This window comes from Dipodomys merriami, unplaced genomic scaffold (assembly GCF_024711535.1).
Source record: "Dipodomys merriami isolate MVZ:Mamm:240054 unplaced genomic scaffold, mDipMer1.0.p SCAF_733, whole genome shotgun sequence".
In the NCBI taxonomy this organism is placed as follows: domain Eukaryota; kingdom Metazoa; phylum Chordata; class Mammalia; order Rodentia; family Heteromyidae; genus Dipodomys; species Dipodomys merriami.
The window spans coordinates 469,134-490,045 of record NW_027206328.1 but is presented as its reverse complement, the minus strand read 5'-3'; the positions used below and the strand labels follow the sequence as shown (position 1 = coordinate 490,045).

Below are 20,912 nucleotides of genomic sequence, written 5' to 3'. Positions count from 1 at the left end.
CCTTTAGCAGCATGTCCTGCCCCCTCCAGTGGCATGAAGCCACCCTCTCTGGTGGTCGAGACCAAGAGGCCATGATGAATATCTGTTCCCGTGGATTATAAGGACACTGCTGGTTTTTACCGTGTCCTCATGGTGGTCTAGTAGCAATTGAAATTGGACAAATAATTGTGATATTAAAAGTCGTGGCATAAGTAATCCATTATGATCTCATCACCAGTGTGACATCACAAACCCATTGTGTCATCACATTGCTGCTTTGACACCAGGATCACATTGTGTCATCTCAAATCTATTATGACCTCCTTTATCCTTTGATAAAATACATAGCTTTGTGACATCACATTCCCTTTGTGTACTCAAATCCCCACTGTGAAATATTGACAATTGAGAATCAGACAAGACATTTTAACATCAAAAACAGTTTGTGAGTTCATCACAATTGTGACATCACTTTGTCATTTTGACAACATCTGCTCATTGGGGAATCACAAAACTAAAATGATATGATAGATTTAGAACTTCACATCGTCCCTGTGACATCATAGACACATTATGAATGCCTTTTCTGTAATTTCATACTATTTAAAATGCGGCCTGTAGGTTGATATCATAAAGAAATAGTAAACTCATAACCATTGTGACATTACAATCCCTTTTTACATCACGTTGCCACTGTAATATCACAATAACCACATATCACAATATCACATAACACCCCGTGATATCACAAACCTATCCTGTCATCATAACTTTGTGTTATGCTGCAATTGTAATTCTAAGGCCATTTTGTCCCCATAATCTTTTGTTGACCTCATTAAATTTCACATATGACATTTTTAAAAATTAATTTTAATATTTATTTTTTGTGAACATATTGTACAGAGGGGTTACAAATACATGGGCAAGATAATGAGTACATTTCGTATCAAGCATTGCAGCCTCCTCCTTTGTTTACCCGTCACATCCCTTCCCAACCTCTCCCCACACCCCACCCAATCCGCCCCCCCCCCAAAAAAAGTTGTAAAGTTCGTTTTTGGCATGACAACTTGTACTTATACCTGCATCGGGTTCACCTGTATCCTTAAACGACTTGTTTTTCCCCATCTCCTCCACAAATTATACCGACATCAAAAATAGTGAAAGCAGGGGTTGTACTGTGGGGTGGGACATACAAAGCTACCAGGAAATAATCTTATAAATGAGTTAGAAACAAATGCATGAAAAAAAACATTTAAATACTTATATAAGAGTTCATTTTCCAAACATCACATTATCTGACCTTTTCTGCTTGACTGATACATATACTAGATATTGCAAATAAGGGAAACCATGGAGCTTTGTTTCTTTAGGCTTGGCTTACTTCATTTAATATAACTTTTTCCAAGCCTTTCCATTTCCTAACAAGTGGGGAAATGTCATTCTTACTGATGGAGGCATAGAATTCCATTGTGTATATATACCACATTTTCTTTATCCATTCATATACTGAGGGGCATCAGGGTTGGTTCCAGATCTTAGCTATGGTAAATAATGCTGCAATAAACATAGTTGTGCTGGTAGCTTTAGTGTGGTCTTGTTTGAAAACATTTGGGTAAATGCCCAAAAGTGGGATTGCAGGGTCATTAGGACAGCTCGATGTGAAGTCTTTTCAGGAAACTCCATACTGCTTTACAAAGTGGTTGAACAAGTTTACACTCCCACCAACAATGAAGTAAGGTTCTCTTCTGTCCACATCACCTCCAGCATCTGTTGTTGTTAGAGTTCTTGATTATAGACATTCTAGCTAGGGTGAGGTGGTACCTCAAGGTTGTTTTGATTTGCATTTCTTTTATGGCTAGCGAGGTCGAGCAATTCTTCATGTGTCTGTTGGATATCCTTCTTTCTTCTTCAAAGAAGTTTCTCTTCAAGTCTTTAGCCCACTTATTTATTGGGCAGTTGTTTCTTTGAGGATTTGTTGTTGGGGGATTTAATTTTTTGAGCTCCAAGTATATTTTAGATATGAGACCCTTGTTCGTTGTATGGCTAGTGAAGATCTTTTCCCATTCTGTGAGCTTTCTATTGATATTGCTAGCTATGTCCTTTGTCATGCAGAAGTTCTGAAATATCATGCAATTCCATTTGTCAAACCTTTCTTTGATTTCTTGTGTTTCTGGCTCTCTATTAAGAAATTTTCATCCTCAGCCAACGAGGCCTGGGGTTTCTCCTCTTCCATCCTGTAAAGTTTTCAGACTGTCTGCTTTGACTCCGAGGTCTTTGATCCTTTTGGAGTTAATTTCGGTGTGGGGTGATATATAAGGATCTAGTTTTAGTTTTCTATAAGTAGTTAACCAATTTTCCAGCACCATTTACTGAAGAGGCTGTCTTTCTTCCATTCTATTATTTTATCTCCCTTATCGAAGATTAGTTGGCTAGAGGTCTGTACGTTCATTTCTGGGTTTTCAATTCTATTCCATTGGTCCTGAGGTCTGTTCTTATGCCAGTACCAAGCTGTTTTGAATACTATGGCTTTATAGTAGAGTTTGAAATTTGGTATTGATATTCCTCCAGCACAGTTTTTTCTGTTGAGCATCGTTTTGCTATTCGGGGTCTTTTATTGTTCCATATGAATTCTTGGATTGCCTCTTCTATTTCCTTGAAGAATGAGGGTGGAATTTTGATAGGTCTCACGTTGAATTTGTAGATAGCCTTGGGAAGTATTGCCATTTTCACGATGTTTATCTTTCCAATCCAGGAGCATGAAAGGTTTTGCCATTTTCTAAGTTCTGTTTTGATTTCCTTTTTCAAGATTTTAACGTTTTCATCATAGAGGTCCTTCACTTCTTTGGTTAAGTTAATTCCGAGGTATTTTATTTTTTGTGGGGCTATTACAAATGGAGTTGCTTTCCTAATTTCAGCCACACTTTTTTCATTGTTGGCATACAGAAAAGCCATGGATTTTTGAGGGTTTATTTTATACCCTGCTACTTTGCCAAAGTTTTGAATCAGCTTGAGTAATTTGGGAGTGGAGTCTATTGGATTATTTAAATACAAGATCATGTCATCTGCAAAGAGGGAGAGTTTTATTTCTTCTTTCCCTATTTGGATCCCCTTTATGTTTGCATCTTGTCTTATTGCTGTAGCAAGGCTTTCTAATACTAGATTGAAGAGAAGTGGAGAGAGTGGACATCCTTGTCTTGTTCCTGAGTTAAGATGAAATGGCTTTAGTTTTTCACCATTAATATAATGCTGGCTGTAGGTTTGTCATATAAGGCCTTTATTGTATTGAGAAATGTTCCATGGATTCCTAATTTTTCCAAAACCTTCATCATAAAGGGGTGTTGGATCTTGTCGAATGCTTTTTCTGCATCTATTGAGATAACCATGTGCTTCTTATTCTTGCTGCCCTTGATGTGATGAATTATATTAATTGATTTGCATATATTGGACCAGCTTTGCATCCCTGAAATGAATCCTGTTTGATCGTGGTGTATGATTTTTTGGATGAATTGTTGAAGTCGATTGGCCAAAATTTTGTTGAGAAGTTTTGCATCAGTGTTCATCAAAGAAATGGGTTGTATAGTTCTCTTTCTTGGATGAGTCCCTGCCTGGTTTTGGGATGAGGGTTATGATGGCTTCACAGAATGTGTTCGGTAGTGAAATTTCTCTTTCAATTTCATTGAACAGTTGGAGGAATATTGGTGTGTGCTCTGCTTTGTAGGCCTTGTAAAATTCCGCTGTAAAACCATCTGGTCCTGGACTTTTCTTAGCTGGGAGGCCTCTTATTGCTTTTTGTATTTCAATGCTTGATATGGGCTTGTTAAGATAGTTTAACTCATCTTGGTTTAGTTTTGGCATATCAATATTTGCTAGGAAAAGGTCCATTTCTGTCAAGTTCTCAAACTAATGAGCATAAAGTTTTGAGAAGTATTCCCTTATAATGTTCTGAATCTTGGTTGTTCCGTGGTGATGTTTCCATTCTCATCTCTGAGTTTATTAATTTCAGTGTGTTCTCTTCTTTTTCTGATAAGATTTGGTAGGGGTCTGTCAATTTTGTTAATTTTCTCGATGAACCAACTCTTTGTTTTGTTGATTCTTTTTATAGTTTTTTTGGATTCTAATTCATTTAATTCTGATTTAATTTTAATCATTTCTTTCTGTCTACTGGATTGGGGTTTATCTAACTGCTCTTTCCAAGGAGGTTTAGATGTGTCATTAAATTGTTGGTTTCAGATCTCTCCAATTTGTTGATGTAGGAGCTCAGAGGTATAAACTTGACTCTGAGTACTACCTTTGCTATGTCTCAGTGGAGCTGGTAATTTGTGTGTTCATTTTTGTTGAATAGTATGAGCATTTGAATTTCCTTTCTAATCTCTTCCATGACCCACTCGTGATTCAGCAGTGTATTGTTAATGCATTCCATGAATGCCTTTAGTGATCTTTTTTATTCTTTTTCTGCTCTCTCAATTCCTGTATTACTCTTTGATTAGCTTCCTCCCATTCGTGGGATTCCTGTAGTTCTCTTTGAGTGTTCTCAGCCTGCTCACGCCATTCCTCCCTTTCTCTTTGAGTATTCTCAAGCTGCTCAGACAAATCCTGTATCAGTTTTTGAGTAGCTTCCTCACACTTATGATATTCCTGTATAAACTTTTGGATTGCCTCCTCTCTCTCCTTATCATGCTCATACAGAGTCCTTTGTAAGTTTTCAATCTTTTCATTTATCATGTTTGCCAACAGTGTTTGTAGAGCTATTTGGGAACTCTCCTCTTGATTATTCATTACCTGTTCTATCCCCTCATTATCAAGATTGGGAATTGAGATACCCGGACTTGCCATTTTTCTTGTGTTTTTCTGGCTTACTCTGCCCATTTGAGATGAAAATAGCACCAGTTTTGTGCTAGAACACTCTCTTAAGGCAAGCATCAACCAAATTCTGAATTTGCACAGTCAATAGTCTACAGATACAATAGTTCAACAGATACAATCTAGTTCAACAGATAAATCTATTCAATATCAAACAACTATATGTTAATGGGCTATGAACCGCAAAGAAGAATTTGGAAAACCAGAAATTATTAGGGTTAGGGAGCGATGTGGGTAAAAAATAGGAATAGATTGATGTCGGAAATCACAGGGAGTGTTAACTAAGTCCTAATCTCAAAGCAGGAAATAGGTTGGGTAGGATGAAAGTGGAGAGAGAGCAAAAATGAAGAAAGGGAAATGGAAAAGAAAAGAAACCAGAAAAAATAGAAAAATAAAAATTAATAATATTATGCAGGAATTCGACAAGAATCTATTTAAAGAAGACTGTGAATATAATGAGAGAAGGGGACGGATATAAAGGAGATGTGAAAACTTAAAAATAAAATGCTTAAAATATTATATAGGTATAAAGAAGTATTACTGCTATTAAGGAATTTATGTCTCAGAGGTATTGAATTGAGTAATAAATTTGTGGATTAAGTGTGTACACAATGGAGGATAGGGTCTAATATTCAAATCCAGGTTTATCTGAGGATGTGCAGGACAAGAGGTACATTCCATAAAGAAGAACGAAAGAGAGGAAAAGATGAAAAGGATAAGAAAGGAAGAAAAAAAGATCCGAAGTTCAGTAGAGCTAAACAAAAAACAAAAAGATAAGTAAAAAAGAGAAAGACATCAAAAAAGAAGGAAAAATGCACACATGTATCCCTAAAATAAAAATTGTAAGAGGGAAAAAAAAGTTACTGGAAAACATTTTTTTTTCAATCAAGACAAAAATTAATGATTTAAAAAAGTTTAAGAAATGAAAATTTTTTTAATATAAGGTACCAAAAAAAAAAAAAAAAAAAGGAAGAAGAAGAAGAAAAAAAAATCTTTGATTTTTTGCAGAGGGGTGGGAAAAAATCCTGGATCTCCCTTGTGTCCATAACCAGCCTCTTGTTGGAGTCTCTTGTCTGCTTTTGGTCCTTTGGCTTGGTTGGTTTCTTAAGTCAGTTTATTCTAACAGTCAGAAAAATGCTCTGCTTTACCCAGGATTTTGTGATCCTCCTCCCAGGCTAGTTCAATGGGAGTCAGATCTGCTTTGAGTATCACAAAAGTGGGAGATGCAGTGATGAGGCTAGGTTCTGGGTAGAGTTGAGGCCTTTCAACAAGCAGTAGCTTTTTCCTGGTGGCTAGTTTGTGAAAGACTCACAAAGCCCAGCCTGGAGCCATTCTCGGGTTTCTGTTTACTGAATTTCAATTGATTGTCGAGGCTTCTGTAGGGAGGGCCAGCCTCTGGCTCTGATTACCCAGTGAAGAATGCCACTACTAGGGCTGGCACCCAAGCTGGGTGACTTTTCCCTGGGTGGAGCTGAGTCTGGCAGGTCACAATGCCGTTAAGTTCTTGTGACCTGCTAAATGATTCATTTTATTCCAAGGCTTGAGTTGGAGCTCTTTGTCAGTATCCAAGATGGAGATCTCCAGTAGGGGGGGAGGGGTGGCATTCCCTCCTCTTCTCCCTGAGAAGGAGTGAGGACATCAGGCTTCTACTCACGCTGAGTCTTGGTTCCTGGGTCGTCTCTGGTCTGTGACCTGCAGGATGAAGATATCTGCTCCTTGTCGGTTCTTGCTGGTTTTGAGTAGAATCCGCTCACCTGCTGCATCTGGCTCCTTTGTCCCGGACTTTGTATGGCTCAGGTATGGCGCCTGCAGTTGCAGCTGCCACTGCGGCAGCTGCTCACAAGAGCTCAGATCTGTCTCCTTGCCTGGATTTTCCCTCTCTAGCCTGACTCTCTGTCCTGTGATGGCACACTTGGTGTGATTCTCTGGCTTAGGACTGTTCACTGGAACTCTAAAAGTGCTTTCTATGTGAGAGCTCGTTTAGACTCCAGCTTCTCCACCATCTTCCCAGGTCTGACTTTCTTATATTCAAGTACAGTGATCTTCTCCTTCATCCACATTGCTGCATATTTACCCAGATCCTGAGTACAAATTTAAAGCTTGGAAGATTAAACATCACGAATTGCAAGCCAGTGAGTTAATTTTTTATTTTACTTTTCTCAGTATGGGCTTGAAGTCAGTTTGTGGCAACTCTGCCTCAACTTGGATCACCCTAGGCTGGGGTGCAGCGACTAGACCTACAGCTGCTTCTGGGATCCTAGACCCTCAGGTCTTGCAGGGAAAGCAATGCACAGAAAAATGTGGCGTTTTTATGTTTCCTTCCTTTGCAAGGTGACCCTCATGGGTCTGAATGACACTGTTGCAAAGGGTACTTTACCTTGCATTGCTGAAGGCTGCCAGACTATCTGGGAACCCATAGGCCCACTTGGCAACATAGGCCCTGATTTCGAATCCCCCTCCTAACACCAACCAATGGCAGGATATACTAAGAAAATTGTTCCCAACCATAGGAAGAACAATGGAATGTTATCAATGTCAATGTTCAATGAGTTGATCATGAATGATGCTACTATAAATTTAGGCAGCATCATTTCAGGAGGCTAATTGATTTTTATTTAGTATTTATGAAGCATAAAAAGAATATTATTACTTACAGGAATGCAATAATTTCAGGACACTGTTTCATTTCATTAATAGTATAAGGATGAAAACAATAACATTAATGACATGGACGCATTATTAATACCCAGGAATTGGTAGGAATGTATTCTATATAACTGAGTAATATATAGACATCTTTAACACTCTATATAAATACATAGAAATATATATAAATACATATAAATACTTCCATCTGCAGGTCAATCTGTTCTTATTTTGCTAACACCTGGGGCTTGATCTCAGGTCCTGGTTATAGCCTTTCAGCTCAATTTGCCCCAGGATGGCGTACTGACACTCACCCATTCATGAATTGGGCCTAATTGGCTTGTGGCTGTGAGATCAGTTGCCAGCATTCCCTAAAAATGAATTGTGGAGTAAGAAGTTGATGGCGACGCATGTTTTCCTTTTCTGTGAAAGTCCTGAGTGTCGGGTATGAAGTGGAATACATATGCAGACCTATATCTTATGTAATCAATGTTTTATGTGCCATAATAATCAAAATAAATGGTCAATACATGAATAAAACAAATAAAATAATTGCACTGAATGCAATATGGAGTCAACATATGTATGTAAATATGAATCATATATGTAAATTGTACATGAATAGGATGTTTTCTAGTGGTGGGGATCTATTTCAGGCCTAAAGAACCGACTTGTATTTCTTGACTTCAAGGAGGCCAGCTTCCCCTTCCCACACAGTGCAAGAGAGTTACCAAGACCATAGGTTCCAATCCCAGTCCTGGCAGAAAAATGTCACCTTTATATTATGTAATAGTATAGTAATTCTTAGGTATTTCATTATGCCTCCATTTTATGAATGTGATTGTTTAAATGCTTCATAAAGCATTAACTAACATCGATCAGTGTCCTATAAAATAATTCTATATAAATTTATCCTAGAATCATTCAAGGACTGCTCTTTCAATCATGACATACATCATATTCTATTGGTAATCATATGGACAAGAATAAGTTTCTTAGGATCTCCTTCCATTTTGAGGTGGCTGGACCAGGATTCCAACTGTGGGCTATAGCTCCTGCCACTTAAACAGGAGGATAGGGAACTTATCAGTCTGTCCAAGAACATCAGTAAGATCAATGATTAGGCAGGCACCAGTGGCCCTCAACAGTCTTCCTTGATACTTACAAGGCTGTGATGGGTGGATCATGGTCGAAGTCACACTAGGCAGGAAAGTCCAACTTCAGTGCCAATAAAGCCAGAATCCCTGTGGCTCTAGTGTGGATGGCCAGCCTTGAGCAAAAGCAGCTCACAGACTGTGCCCATATCCTCAGTTCATGGTCTGGGACTGGGAACAAACAGCCATACACAATGATCTGTGCAGTCATGCGGCTAAAGCAGGTCACCCTATTGTCTCCAACTGAATTGGACATTGTTCCCTGGGAAAAGGGCTGGGGGAGCTGCTATCTTCTTGACTCCGCCCATGCTGTTTGCATCACAGGATTCTGGCCACACCCCCATTCTTTCATTGTTCTTTCTGACCAATGAGATACAAGAATGGCGGCCACGCCCACATTCCATGCTGCCTGGTAGCACCAGGATTCCCTCTGTTAGTTTACAACACTACCAGCAGTTGAGGAAGGTATAGATGGTTGAGTGGTGAGAAGAGCCTCAAGGCGACTGGAATAGAGAAGGAAATTGAGATGCCTGCCTAGTCCCCAGCCCCCCGCCCCCCGCCTTCCCAAGGTTCAGAATTTCAAACCAGGCAATGGCACCCTGCCAGGCTGTGTAAAGCCCCAACTTGGTCAAAGGCCTTGGTTCTCTGAGGACATGTGTCTGCAATGCCACTGCCATTCCCATTCGCCCCACCTGGAGCAGCCTCAAGCAACTTCCTCCAGGAGCACATGTGAGTGGCTGCCCCAAAACCACCCCTACACTGGGTCAGACACCCCTCTGAGGGCACCAAGACCCGCTATTTGTTTCCTCTCCCTGGCTCTGAGGAGCCACCTTTCTGTTTTGGGCATTTCTAAAACAGAGCCTCTATATGCTCTGGCTGGGCTGGATTGATGTCCTCCTATCTGTGACAGGTATGCTCCACCGGGCCTGGTCATCTGTAGTTGGGGTGGTAGACATGTAGCAACATGCACAGTCATCAATTTAGATGGATTATCTCAAACATTTACTCCACAGCAGCCGAGTTTTTTTTTTAATTGTGAAAATACTGTCCAGAGGGGTTCAAATTACATGGGCAAGTTATGAGGACATATCTTATCAAGCATTGTAGCCTCCTCCTTTGTTTCCCCTTCCCATCCCATCCTTCCCCCACCCCCTATCCGATCCTCCCCCTCCCCCTACCAGAGTTGTCAAGTTCATTTTCTACATACCACTTCTATGTCTCATTGTTGCAATAGGTCCAACTTTAATCCCTATTTCAACGATTTGTTTTTTCCCTTCCCCTCCATAAATTATAACAACATCAAATACAGTGAAAGCAGGGATTATACCGTGGGGGAGGGATATAAAAAGCAACAAATAAATAAATCTTATGAATGTACTAGAAAGAATCGTATGAAAGAAAAAAAATTGAATAGATATCTTAGGGTTCTTTTCACTAATATGTATTTATCTGAACTTTTATGCTTGACTCAGATATATACTAGTTATTGCAAATAAGGGAAACCATGGGACCTATCTTTCTGTGGTTCTGGCTTACTTCACTTAATATAATATTTTCCAAGTCTTTCCATGTCCTAACAAATAGAGCAATGTCATTCATTCTGATGGAGCCTTAGAATTCCATTGTGTATATATAACCCAATTTTTTGATCCATTCATCTACCGAAGGGCATCTGGGTTGCTTCCATATCTTAGCTATGGTAAAAAAGGCTGCAATAAACATAGTTGTGCTGGTAGCTTTAGTGTGGTCTTCTTTGTAAATATTTGGGTAAGTGCCCAAAAGTGGGATTGCTGGATCATAGGGGAGCTCTATGTTGAGTGCTTTGAGGAACCTCCATAGAGCTTTCAAAAGAGGTTGAACAAATTTACACTCTCACCAACAATGAAGTAAGGTTCCCTTCTGTCCACATCCCCTCCAGAATCTGTTATCAGAGTTCTTCATTATAGCCATTCTAACTGGGGTGAGGTGGTATCTCGATGTTGTTTTGATTTGCATTTCTTTTATGGCTAGAGAGGTTGAGCATTTCTTCATTTGTCTATTGACCATCCTTCTTTCCTCTTCAGAGAAGTTTCTATTTAAGGCTTTAGCCTTATTTATTGGGCAGTTGTTTCTTTGAGGATTTGTTGTTGGGGGATTTAATTTTTTGAGTTCCAAGTATATTTTAGATATGAGACCCTTGTCTCTAGTATGGCTAGTGAAGATTTTCTCCCAATCCGTGGGCTTTCTATTGATCTTGCTAACTATGTCCTTTGCCATGCAGAAGCTCTGCAACTTTGTGCAATCCCATTTGTCCAACCTTTCTTTGATTTCTTGTGTTTCTGGGTCTCTATTAAAAAAATTCAACCTGTGCCAAGGAGACCTAGGATTTCTCCTATTCCATCCTGCAATGTTTTCAGAGTGTCTGATTTGTCTCCGAGGTTTTTGATCTATTTGGAGTTGATTCTGGTGCAGGGTGATATATTCGGATCTAACTTTAGTTTTCTATAAGTAGTTAACCAAATTTTCCAGCACCCTTTACTGAAGAGGCTGTCTTTCCTCCATTCTATTATTTTAGCTCCCTTATTGAAGGGTAGTTGGCTATATGTCTGTAGGTTCATTTCGGGGTTTTCAATTGTATTCCATTGGTCCTGAGGTCTGTTCTTATGTCAGTACCAAGCTGTTTTGATTACAATTGCTTTGTAGTAGAGTTTGAAATTTGGTATGATATTCCTCAAGCACAGTTTTTTCTGTTGAGGATCGTTTTGCTATTCGGGGTCTTTTATTATCCTCTATGAATTATTAGATTGCCTCTTCTCTTTCTTTGAAGAATGAGGTTGGAATATTGATAGGTATCGCACTGAATTTCTGAGAGCCTTGGGAAGGATTGCAGTTTTCACGATGTTTATCTTTCCAATCCATGAGCATGGGAGTTTTTGCCACTTTTTAAGATCTCTTTTGATTTCCTTTTTCAGGTTTTTAAAATTTTCATCATAGAGTTCCTTCACTTCTTTGGTTAAGTTAATTCCCAGGTATTTTATTTTTTGTGGGGATATTACGAATGTAGATGCTTTCCTAATTTCAGCCACACTTTTCTCATTGTTGGTATACAGAAAAGCCATTGATTTTGAGGGGTTAATTTTATACCCTGATACTTTGCCAAAGTTTTGAATCAGCTTGAGTAATTTGGGAGTGGAGTATATTGGATTCTTTAAATACAAGATCATGACATCTGCAAAGAGGGAGAGTTTCACTTCTTCTTTCCCTATTTGGATCCCTTTATGTTTGCATCTCGTCTTATTCCTGTAGCTAGGCATTCTAATATTAGATTGAAGAGAAGTGGTGAGAGTGGACCTTCTTGTCTCATTCCTGAGTTAAGAGGAAATGGCTTTAGTTTTTCACCATTAAGTATAATGCTGGCTGTAGGTTTGTCATATATAGTCTTTATTGCATTGAGGAAAGTTCCATGGATTCCTAATTTTTCCATAACCATCATCATAAAGGGGCGTTGGATCTTGTCAATTGCTTTTCCTGCATCTGTTGAGATAACCAGGTGGTTGTTATCTTTGCTCCTGTTGATGTGATGAATTATATTAATTGATTTGCGTATATTGACCCAGCTTTGCATCCCTGAAATGAATCCTGTTTGATCAAGGTGTAGAATTTTTTGGATGAATTGTTGAATTTGATTGGCCAACATTTTGTTGAGAAGTTTTGTATCAATGTTCATCAAATAAATGGGTCTATAGTTATCTTTCTGTGATGTGTCCCTGCCTGGTTTGGGCATGAGGGTTATTATGGCTTCATAGAATGAGTTCAGTAGTGAACTTTCTCTTTCAATTTCATTGAAGATTTGGAGGAGTATTGGTATGAGCTGTGTTTTCAAGGGCTTATAGAATTATGCTGTAAAGCCACCTGGTCCTGGGCTTTTCTTAGATGGAAGGTGTGTTATTGATGTTTCTATTTCAATGCTTGATATGGGCCTGTTAGGATGGTATAACTCATCTTGGTTTAGTTTTGGCATGTCAATATTGCTAGGAAAAGGTCCATTTCTGCCAAGTTCTCAAACTTATTAGCATAAAGTTTTGAGAAGTATTCCCTTATAATATTCAGAATCTTGGTTGTTTCTGTGGTAATGTTTCCATTCTCATCTCTGAGTTTATTTATTTGGGTGTGTTCTCTTCTTTTTCTTATAAGATTTTCTAAGAGTCTTTCAATTTTGTTAATTTTTTGGAAGTAACAAATCTTTGTTGATTCTTTCTATGATTTTTTTTGGATTCTAATTCATTTAATTATGATTTAATTTTAATTATTTCTTACCATCTACTGGATTGGGGATCATCTTGCTGCTCTTTTTCAAGGAGACTCAGATGTCATATTAAATGGTTGGTTTCAGATCTCTCCAATTCGTTGATGTATGAACTCACAGCTATAAAGTTGCCTGTGAGTACTGCCTTTGCTGTGTCCCAAAGGAGCTGGTAATTTGTGTTTTCATCAACATTTGAATTTCTTTTCTAATCTCTTCAATGACCCACTCGTGATTCAGCAGTGTGTTGTTCCAGTGTGTTACAGGATTTTCTCAGGTGGCTTTTCCTTTTGAGTTTTAATTTTTTTCCCTTGTGGCCTGAGAGAATGCAAGGTATTACTTCAATGTTTCTGAAAAGTGATAAAATTATGAGAGGAAGAAAAAAATTAATAGAAAAAAATTAAAGTAAAAAATTAAAAATTAAAAAAAAAACTTTTAGAAAAAAATTGTAAAAGGTACAAAAAAAGAGTTCTTTGATTTTTTTGTGGGGGATGGGAAGATCCTGTATCTCCCTTGTGTTCTTAACCTGTCTCTTGTTGGAGACTCTGGTCTACTTGTGTTTGATTTTCCTGTGGTTTAATGATTTCTTAAGTCAGTTTGAGCAAGCAGAAAAATCACAGCAGACGATTCTTGAACCACTGGTGAAGGTCTGGGTCGGTTCGTAACAATCAGACCTCATTCTCCTCACAGGACAGTTGTGAGGAAACAAGGGATTTATACAGAGGGATCTCTGGAGCATGGCTAGGAACAGAGGGAGTAGTCTTCAGATAAGGTTCTCGGCAATTCTGTGAGGAAATGACAGGAAGATAGCCAGAAAGGGCTCAGGCAGGGCCTGTTATTAATTGTGCAACAGATGTGGGATTATGAAACAAAACATGGCTCTCTCTCATCATTACCCTATCCCCATGAGGAAGAGGATCCTTCACTGTGTTGAGTTTTGCAGCTGGAGATACCAAGGCAGAGAGAAGCCAGGTGACCTACTTATGACTTCAACTTCAGAGGAAGCTCTGCCTGACTTTGCTAAAATGCTCCCTAGGACAATGGGTGCTATTCAGTCCGCTTCTTGTGGTAGGAAGTCCACTTCTTGTCAGTCGTGGGGCTAGAACTCTAGGCATGGGCGATGTTCCCAAAAGCCTCAGCAAAAGGCTAGTGTTCTACCACTTGTGCCCACAACACTACTTTTGATTTTCTGGTGGTTCTTTGGAGATAAGAGTCTCACAGACGTTCCTGCCTGGGCTGGTTATGAACCATGATCCTCATATCTCAGCGTCCTGTGTAGTTAGGATTAGAATTCTGAGCCACTGGCACCAGACTTAATTGTAATTCTGACTTTTTTTCTCTCTCTCTTTCACAAGAACTGGTCAAATGGGTGCTGGAGGAGGGGGCCCAGCATCCCCATGTGGCTGGAACCCAAGGTTGGCCCTCTCATTCTGGAGGTTGGCTGTGGGTCAGGAGCTGTCTCCTCAGCTTGTTGAAACAGCTCCATGAGATAAGCCCTTCTGTTACCTGGATAGACGGTAACAGTTATTCATTGTCCATCCAGCCTTACTAGACTTATTGTATTGCATTGCTTTCTACAACATTTTCTAGCACCTGGCCAAAATTATGATATGTATTTACAGAATGAAAATGTAATGCCATCTTAAGAAAGTTATTTAGGGCTCCGGGAATGTGGCTTCATGGTACGGTGTTTGCCTAGCATCCATGAAACCCTGGGTTCAATTCCTTAGTAACACATACACACACACAAAACCACTGGAAGTGGTGCTGTGCCTCAAATGATAGAGAGCTAGCATTGAGCAAGAGAAAAAAAGCTCAGGAAAATTCCCTACCCCTGAGTTTATGCCCCTCTACTGGCAAAAAGAACAAAAACAAATCAAATCAAAAGAACACAAAAACATTCAGTTAGTAAATGCAAAATAAATAACCCACACTTGGAATATATAATTGCTCCTTCCATACTGACCCCTGACAACAGTTCCTAATTCATGTCCTTTACTTATATGAGGATACTGTGTTGAAAAAATCTTGTTCATTAAGTCACAGCAATTAATGCCAGGGATGTGCTTAGATGTCAGGTAACGTTTAATTCTGGAAATTCAACCATTCCAGGATTTGTGTCGTCACTGTTAATCACAAAGGGAATGGTAGGCTATGTGTGACTTTGAAATCTTTTTGGACAGTTATGGCACCAAAAATGCAGAGGTTAATTAATAGTTGTGAAAGAAAATAAGGAATAACTCCAGATAGAAGGAATAAATGATAGTAATTAAGGTATACCAGAAACTGTTCTTGAGAACCATTTTTGGTTATTGTAGAACTAATTGTTAGCTAGGCTGTTCCTCATTGCCTTTAGCATTCTAAATCTCTTAGGCTAGCTCTTAATCTCTGTGTGATAAATGTATCTCCTTCTAAGCTATTCTTTCATACCTTATCTCCTTTGCTTTCTAAAAATCTTATTCTGTCTATATTTCTCTATGAACATTTCCTGATACTAAATACACCTATACAGATGGCACAGGATGCTAATGTAAGGGTCCCATAGCTCATCAGTCATTAATGTAACAAAATGGAAAGGAGGACATATTTATTGCTACTTCAATTTTTCTGAATTGCTGCAATATCATTTGGTTAAAATTTCCATTCTTTTTCTACACAGTGTCATTCAGTGCACATAAATGCAACTATGAGCCAGGTGCTGGTGGTTTACTCCTGTCATCCTAGCTACTCAGGAGGTTGAGACCAGAGGATTGTGGTTCAAAGCCAGCCTGGTCAGGAAAGTCCACGAGACCCTAACCTTCACTTAACCACAAGAAACCCGGAGGTCATGTTCTAGCTTAGCACCCAGGATCAGAGTTCAAGCCCCACAACCAACAAAAAGGTGAAATACGACTTTAAGTTTCCCCAAAAGGAATGACAAGTTCAATAATCTTCCCAAACAAAAAAATTCCAAAATGATTCAGTGCACCTACTTTTGCTGAGTTATGTTATGGATTCTTTTCTGGACATATGCTCTAAAAACAAATCATTTAACTAGGGATACAGGTGGACCCATTTCAACAATGAGATTTACAAGTCATTATGTCGAAAAACGAACTTTACAACATTGGTGGGGGGGAGGATCGGGTTTGGGGAGGGGGGAATATGGGAAGGGATGGGAAGAGGAAACAAAGAGGAGGCAACAATGATTGATAAGAAATGTACTCGTTATCTTGCCCATGTAATTGTAACTCCTCTATACGTTATGCTCACAATAATAAAGAAAGAAAAAAACTTGTAAAATATTAGCTTTACAATAAACTTCATCTAATATTTCTCGTTTGAAAAGAGAAGTCTATACAGTTGATGTCACTTGGCTTTCTTACTATCTTAGTTTAAAGCCAAACCAGGCAGGAGAGGCTGTCAAACTCTTATTTGTAATTACACAGCAAAAAAAGCCAGAAGTGGAGTTTTGGTTCAAGCAGTAGAGTACTAGCTTTGGGGGTAGGTGAGCAGGAAAGAAAACTGTTCAGGGACAGGGTTCAGCCTCTGGCTTCAAGCCTCAGAACCAACACAAGCTAAACACAAAAGCAAACAAAAAAACAGATATTTCATTGGACCCTCCTTAAAGGAGTATTGGTCTGAGAAATGGCTCCTTTTGCTGATCATACTCACTGGATGCTTTTTTGGAATCCTTATTGCTCTGGAGAACTCAGGACCAAACTAAAGTAATTGATAACTGACTTCTGCAACAAAAGAATCATCTCGGGGTGAAATATCCATCCAAAAAACACTATAAAACATCCATGTCTTTGTTTCATTGCAGTAGAATTTTTTTTTGGGGGGGGTCCAGTCTTGGGCCTGAACTCTGGGCCTGGGCGCTTTACCTCAGCTCTTCAACTCAAGGCTAGCGCTCTACTACTTGAGCCACAGCACCACTTCTGGCTTATTTTTGCTTATGTGGTGCTGAGGAAGTTTACCCAGGGCCTCAGGCATGCAAGGCAAGTGCACTAACACAGAGTCAACTTCCCAGCCCCTGAAGAAGAACATATTTAAAACAATGTTATTTCTTTTTGTTCTATGCTGGCCATCAAATGGCACATTATATCTTTTTGTAATACTCTCAACTAGAAGTTTACAGAAAAATTATATATAAGTAAAAACACACTAGAAAAATTCAGGGACAAAGTTTCCTTCAAGCTTTCAGATTCTCTTCATTTACAGTATAAAGGAAAGCACAAGTTAACTTGAACTTTGTCAATACTCTATGTTCCATTCCTCTACTGGGATCAGTTTCCATATCCAGTAACAGTTACTTCCAGGAACAATCTATGGTGCTGCTTGAGGTATAATGAATGATTTCTGGCTTCACCGAAATAATACAAGAACACATTTGGACCTGATGTAACACGTATTTCAGAGACAACTTAGTAAAGAGAAAATATGAAATTTATATTTCTTATAAATACATTATTCATGAGTATATTGAATTCAAAATTTGTAAATTCTCTGTAAATTAAGGCGAATTTTAAAGAGGAAGAAGGTTCCTAGATCATTTTTTTTGTGAGTATATGTGCTGCACATTATTTCCCAAGTGTACATGAATTTGTTAACTCGTGTTAACTATAGCAATAATAAGAGAAAGAGAAATTCTGTGTTTAAGTATAAAGGTTCAATACACTATAGAAGACTCTACAAATAAGACCACATTGAAACAATAAAGCCAAGTCCAATATGTAGATTTATGAGAGTGATATAGAGAAAGCATTACTCCTACGTGGAACCCGAAGTATGAGGCCACTCCCTTCCTAATCACGCTTGCTAATGACACAACTTTGTAGAAATTAGAATGGAAGAATAATTCTGTTTCCAATGCAAGTCAGATATGGATTTAATAAGGAAAAAATTCCATCTTGAGAGAGCAGGGATTATACTAGCCATCAACTGGTGGATAAGATCACATTTTTTTCTTTCCTTTACTTATATATTTTTTGTTGGTGGTGGTCTTGGCACTTGAATTCTGGGCCTGGGCACTGTCCCTCTGCTATTCCGCTCAAGGCTAATGCTCTACCACTTTATCGACAGTGCGGCTTCCAGTTTTCTTGCAGTAAATTGGAGAAAAGAGTCTCCTGGACTTTCCTACCTGGGCTGGCTTTGAACCCCAATCCTCAGATCTCACCACCACCCAGCTTAAGATCACATTTCTAACCGTGTACATTCAACATATGTAATGTGTATGTTCATCTATCTTTATATGAATTCTTGAGTTAAAAATCTGGGTTACAGCTTAGACTTTACACTCACAAAAATGTTTGTAGTTTAAAAGTTGTTTCTACTGGATAAATGAAACCTAAGTATGTAAAGGAGTCTGGGAAGTTCAGATTGCATCCAGCCTGGGCGGAACAGTGTTTGAGACACTATCTGTAATTAACCAGCCAAAAGCTAGATTGGAAGAATGGCTCAGGTGATGGAATAACAGTCATGAGCAAGAATGATGAATAAGAGCTTGAGGCTTTTGCATACATACATATAAACATACACATACACACAGAGGCACTTATATGTGCACACACATATACACAAATGAAGCAACTCTCAGAATATGTAGAAAAGTTAGAAAATAATAGAAAGTATGTCCTGAGTGAGACTAGAATCAAGTGGTAATTTTTAAAATTAGAAATTAATTTTTAAAATTAAAATACTAAAGTGAACTTTCTTCAAAAAAGTTTGAGAATATTACATAAGTAGGGACCAGAGATAGTAAGAGAGTCAAGTAATCAATATTAAAGGGATAGGATCCATGGAGGAATGAATCAGAGACCCGGCAGGTGCATTTGAAAATGTTCATACCCTGTGTCAAATGTTAGAACATCTTTGAAAATAGTGCATGAACAGTCTGAGAAGTCTAGTGGATAATATCACTGGAAAAGTTCAGAATTGATAGTCTGTATCTAGATTAAATAAACAAAGAAGGGGCTGGGAAGGTGGCTCAGTGGTAGAGTGCTTGCCTTGCATGCATGAAGCCCTGGGTTTGATTGCTCAGCACCACATAAGCAAAAAGAAAAAAGCCAGAAGTGGCTCTGTGGCTCAAGTAGTAGAGCACTTGCCTTGAGCTGAAGAGCTGAGGGACAGCATTCAGGCCCAAATTTCAGGCCCCATTACTGGACCCCAAAATAAATAAACAAACAAACAAACAGATAAAGAAATAAACCAAGAAACTATGGTGGGGCAATGTGATATAAGCCTTGAATTCTAGCACCCAAACTGACAGGAGATTAGAGACTGGAATTACTACTGAGAACTTCGCTGGACCAGGTAGTATAATTTTGTCTTAATGAAACAAACAAAACAAGAAAGGAATACACAGTTGGAAATTTGGGCTAATTTTTTCATTATGTTTTGAGAAGCCAAGTTTTCTATTGAAATACAACTAATCCTCAGTTTTGTTTTATTTTATTTTTTATTTTTTTACTCTTTTTTTTTTTTTTTTTTGGTTCCGGTTGTGGGGCCTGAACTCTGGGCCTGGGCACTGTCCCTCATCTCTTGAGCTCAAGGCTAGCACTCTACCACTTGAGCCACAGCGCCACTTCCAGCTTTTTTTACTTTTTCCTTATGTTGTGCTGAGGAATTGAACCCAGGGCTTCATGCATTCGAGGCAAGTGCTCTACCACTAAGCCACCTTCCCAGCCCCTCCTCAGTTGTGTTTTAAATGCGCTCTTCATTACAGAACATTCCTAGATGCAAAGTGGTTCATGATTCCCATCCAAAATTTGAAAAAGGAAGTAATCATCATTCTGTTAGATTCCAAGGAAAGGATGAAGGATTACAAAAGCTTAAGCCTGGAGGAATAGCAAAGATTACCTAATGTAGGTCTTTATAGATCTTGCTAAATTGGAGTTTAGACTTCAAAAAATACTTTGGTTTCATTTGTAATTTCATATTCTATAGGATACTACAAAATTCTTTTTAGGTAGAGGGTTTAATTGACAAATTTACAGATGTTTCTTGCATTCTATTTACCTAGCATATTGTTTCAAGCGAGTTATAATTAGAACTCAGTTAATAGATAATTCTAACTTCATGTAGAAAATGATAATGTGAATAATTTAGACAGAGTTGCCAAGAAATTGATGATATTAATTTATAAATTTAGAAAAAGCAATTTTTGAGGCTTTAATATAACATGGTATGAAGAGAATAATTGTGTGACATCTTCTTTCTTCTACCTGTATGTAACCCAGGAAGCAATTTCCTTAATTACGTGCCTCTGTATACAGTGAGAAAAATGCTAGGATTTGGGTTTGTTTTTATTTTTGTTTTTGTTTTATTGCTTTGTCATAGGGCTTGAACTCTGGACCTGGACACTGTGTCTGAGCCTGTTAAGCTCAAGGCTTGTGCCCTACCACTTCAACCTCAGTACCACTTGTGTCTGGCTTTTGCTGAGAAGTTTATTGGAGATAAGAATCTAGGGAACCTTCCTGCCTGGGTGGGCTTTGAACTGTAATCTTCCAATCTTTAGCATCCTGAATATCTATGATAGTAAAAAAGTATAAATATAAATAATATTTGCAAGAATACCAGTGGAGGAAAAATGATGCAACCCAGTATGTTGTGGTGTTCTTTCCGGAACATGGAGGGCACCACATTAGCAAGGTGTAATATTTTTCCCAATACAGATAATCTATTTGTGATGTGAATTAAGGGAATTTTGAGGTGCACCCTACAAGTTGGAAACTGTTGGTCTAGGATGACTTTATGGCATAAATTTTGGGATTGATGTTCATAGAAATAATAGCTTAATCTGATAAAAAAAATTGCTTACTCTTGAAGAATTAATTATAACCGGTGCTTTATAGTTTTATCCTATACCAGAATGTGGCTATTTTTCTGTTCACTTCTCAATCTGTAACACCCCATTGGAAAATGCATCTATTGCAGAATTACATAACATGGAAACAGGAACTATTTTGAATCTCTCAGGTATGGAATGTTGAGAATTTGAAAGTGAGTAG

General features: G+C 38.5%; 1 long non-coding RNA gene across 1 annotated transcript in view; it reads left to right on the top strand.

Annotated features, from left to right (window-relative positions):
- Window positions 1-9,082: 9,082 nt before the first annotated feature.
- LOC138818318 (uncharacterized) overlaps window positions 9,083-20,912 on the top strand; it is a 47,735-nt gene continuing 35,905 nt past the window's right edge. Inside the window, exon 1 of the long non-coding RNA XR_011369062.1 lies at window positions 9,083-9,368. This is a non-coding gene — a long non-coding RNA (uncharacterized lncRNA). The remainder of the gene's footprint in view (window positions 9,369-20,912) is intronic.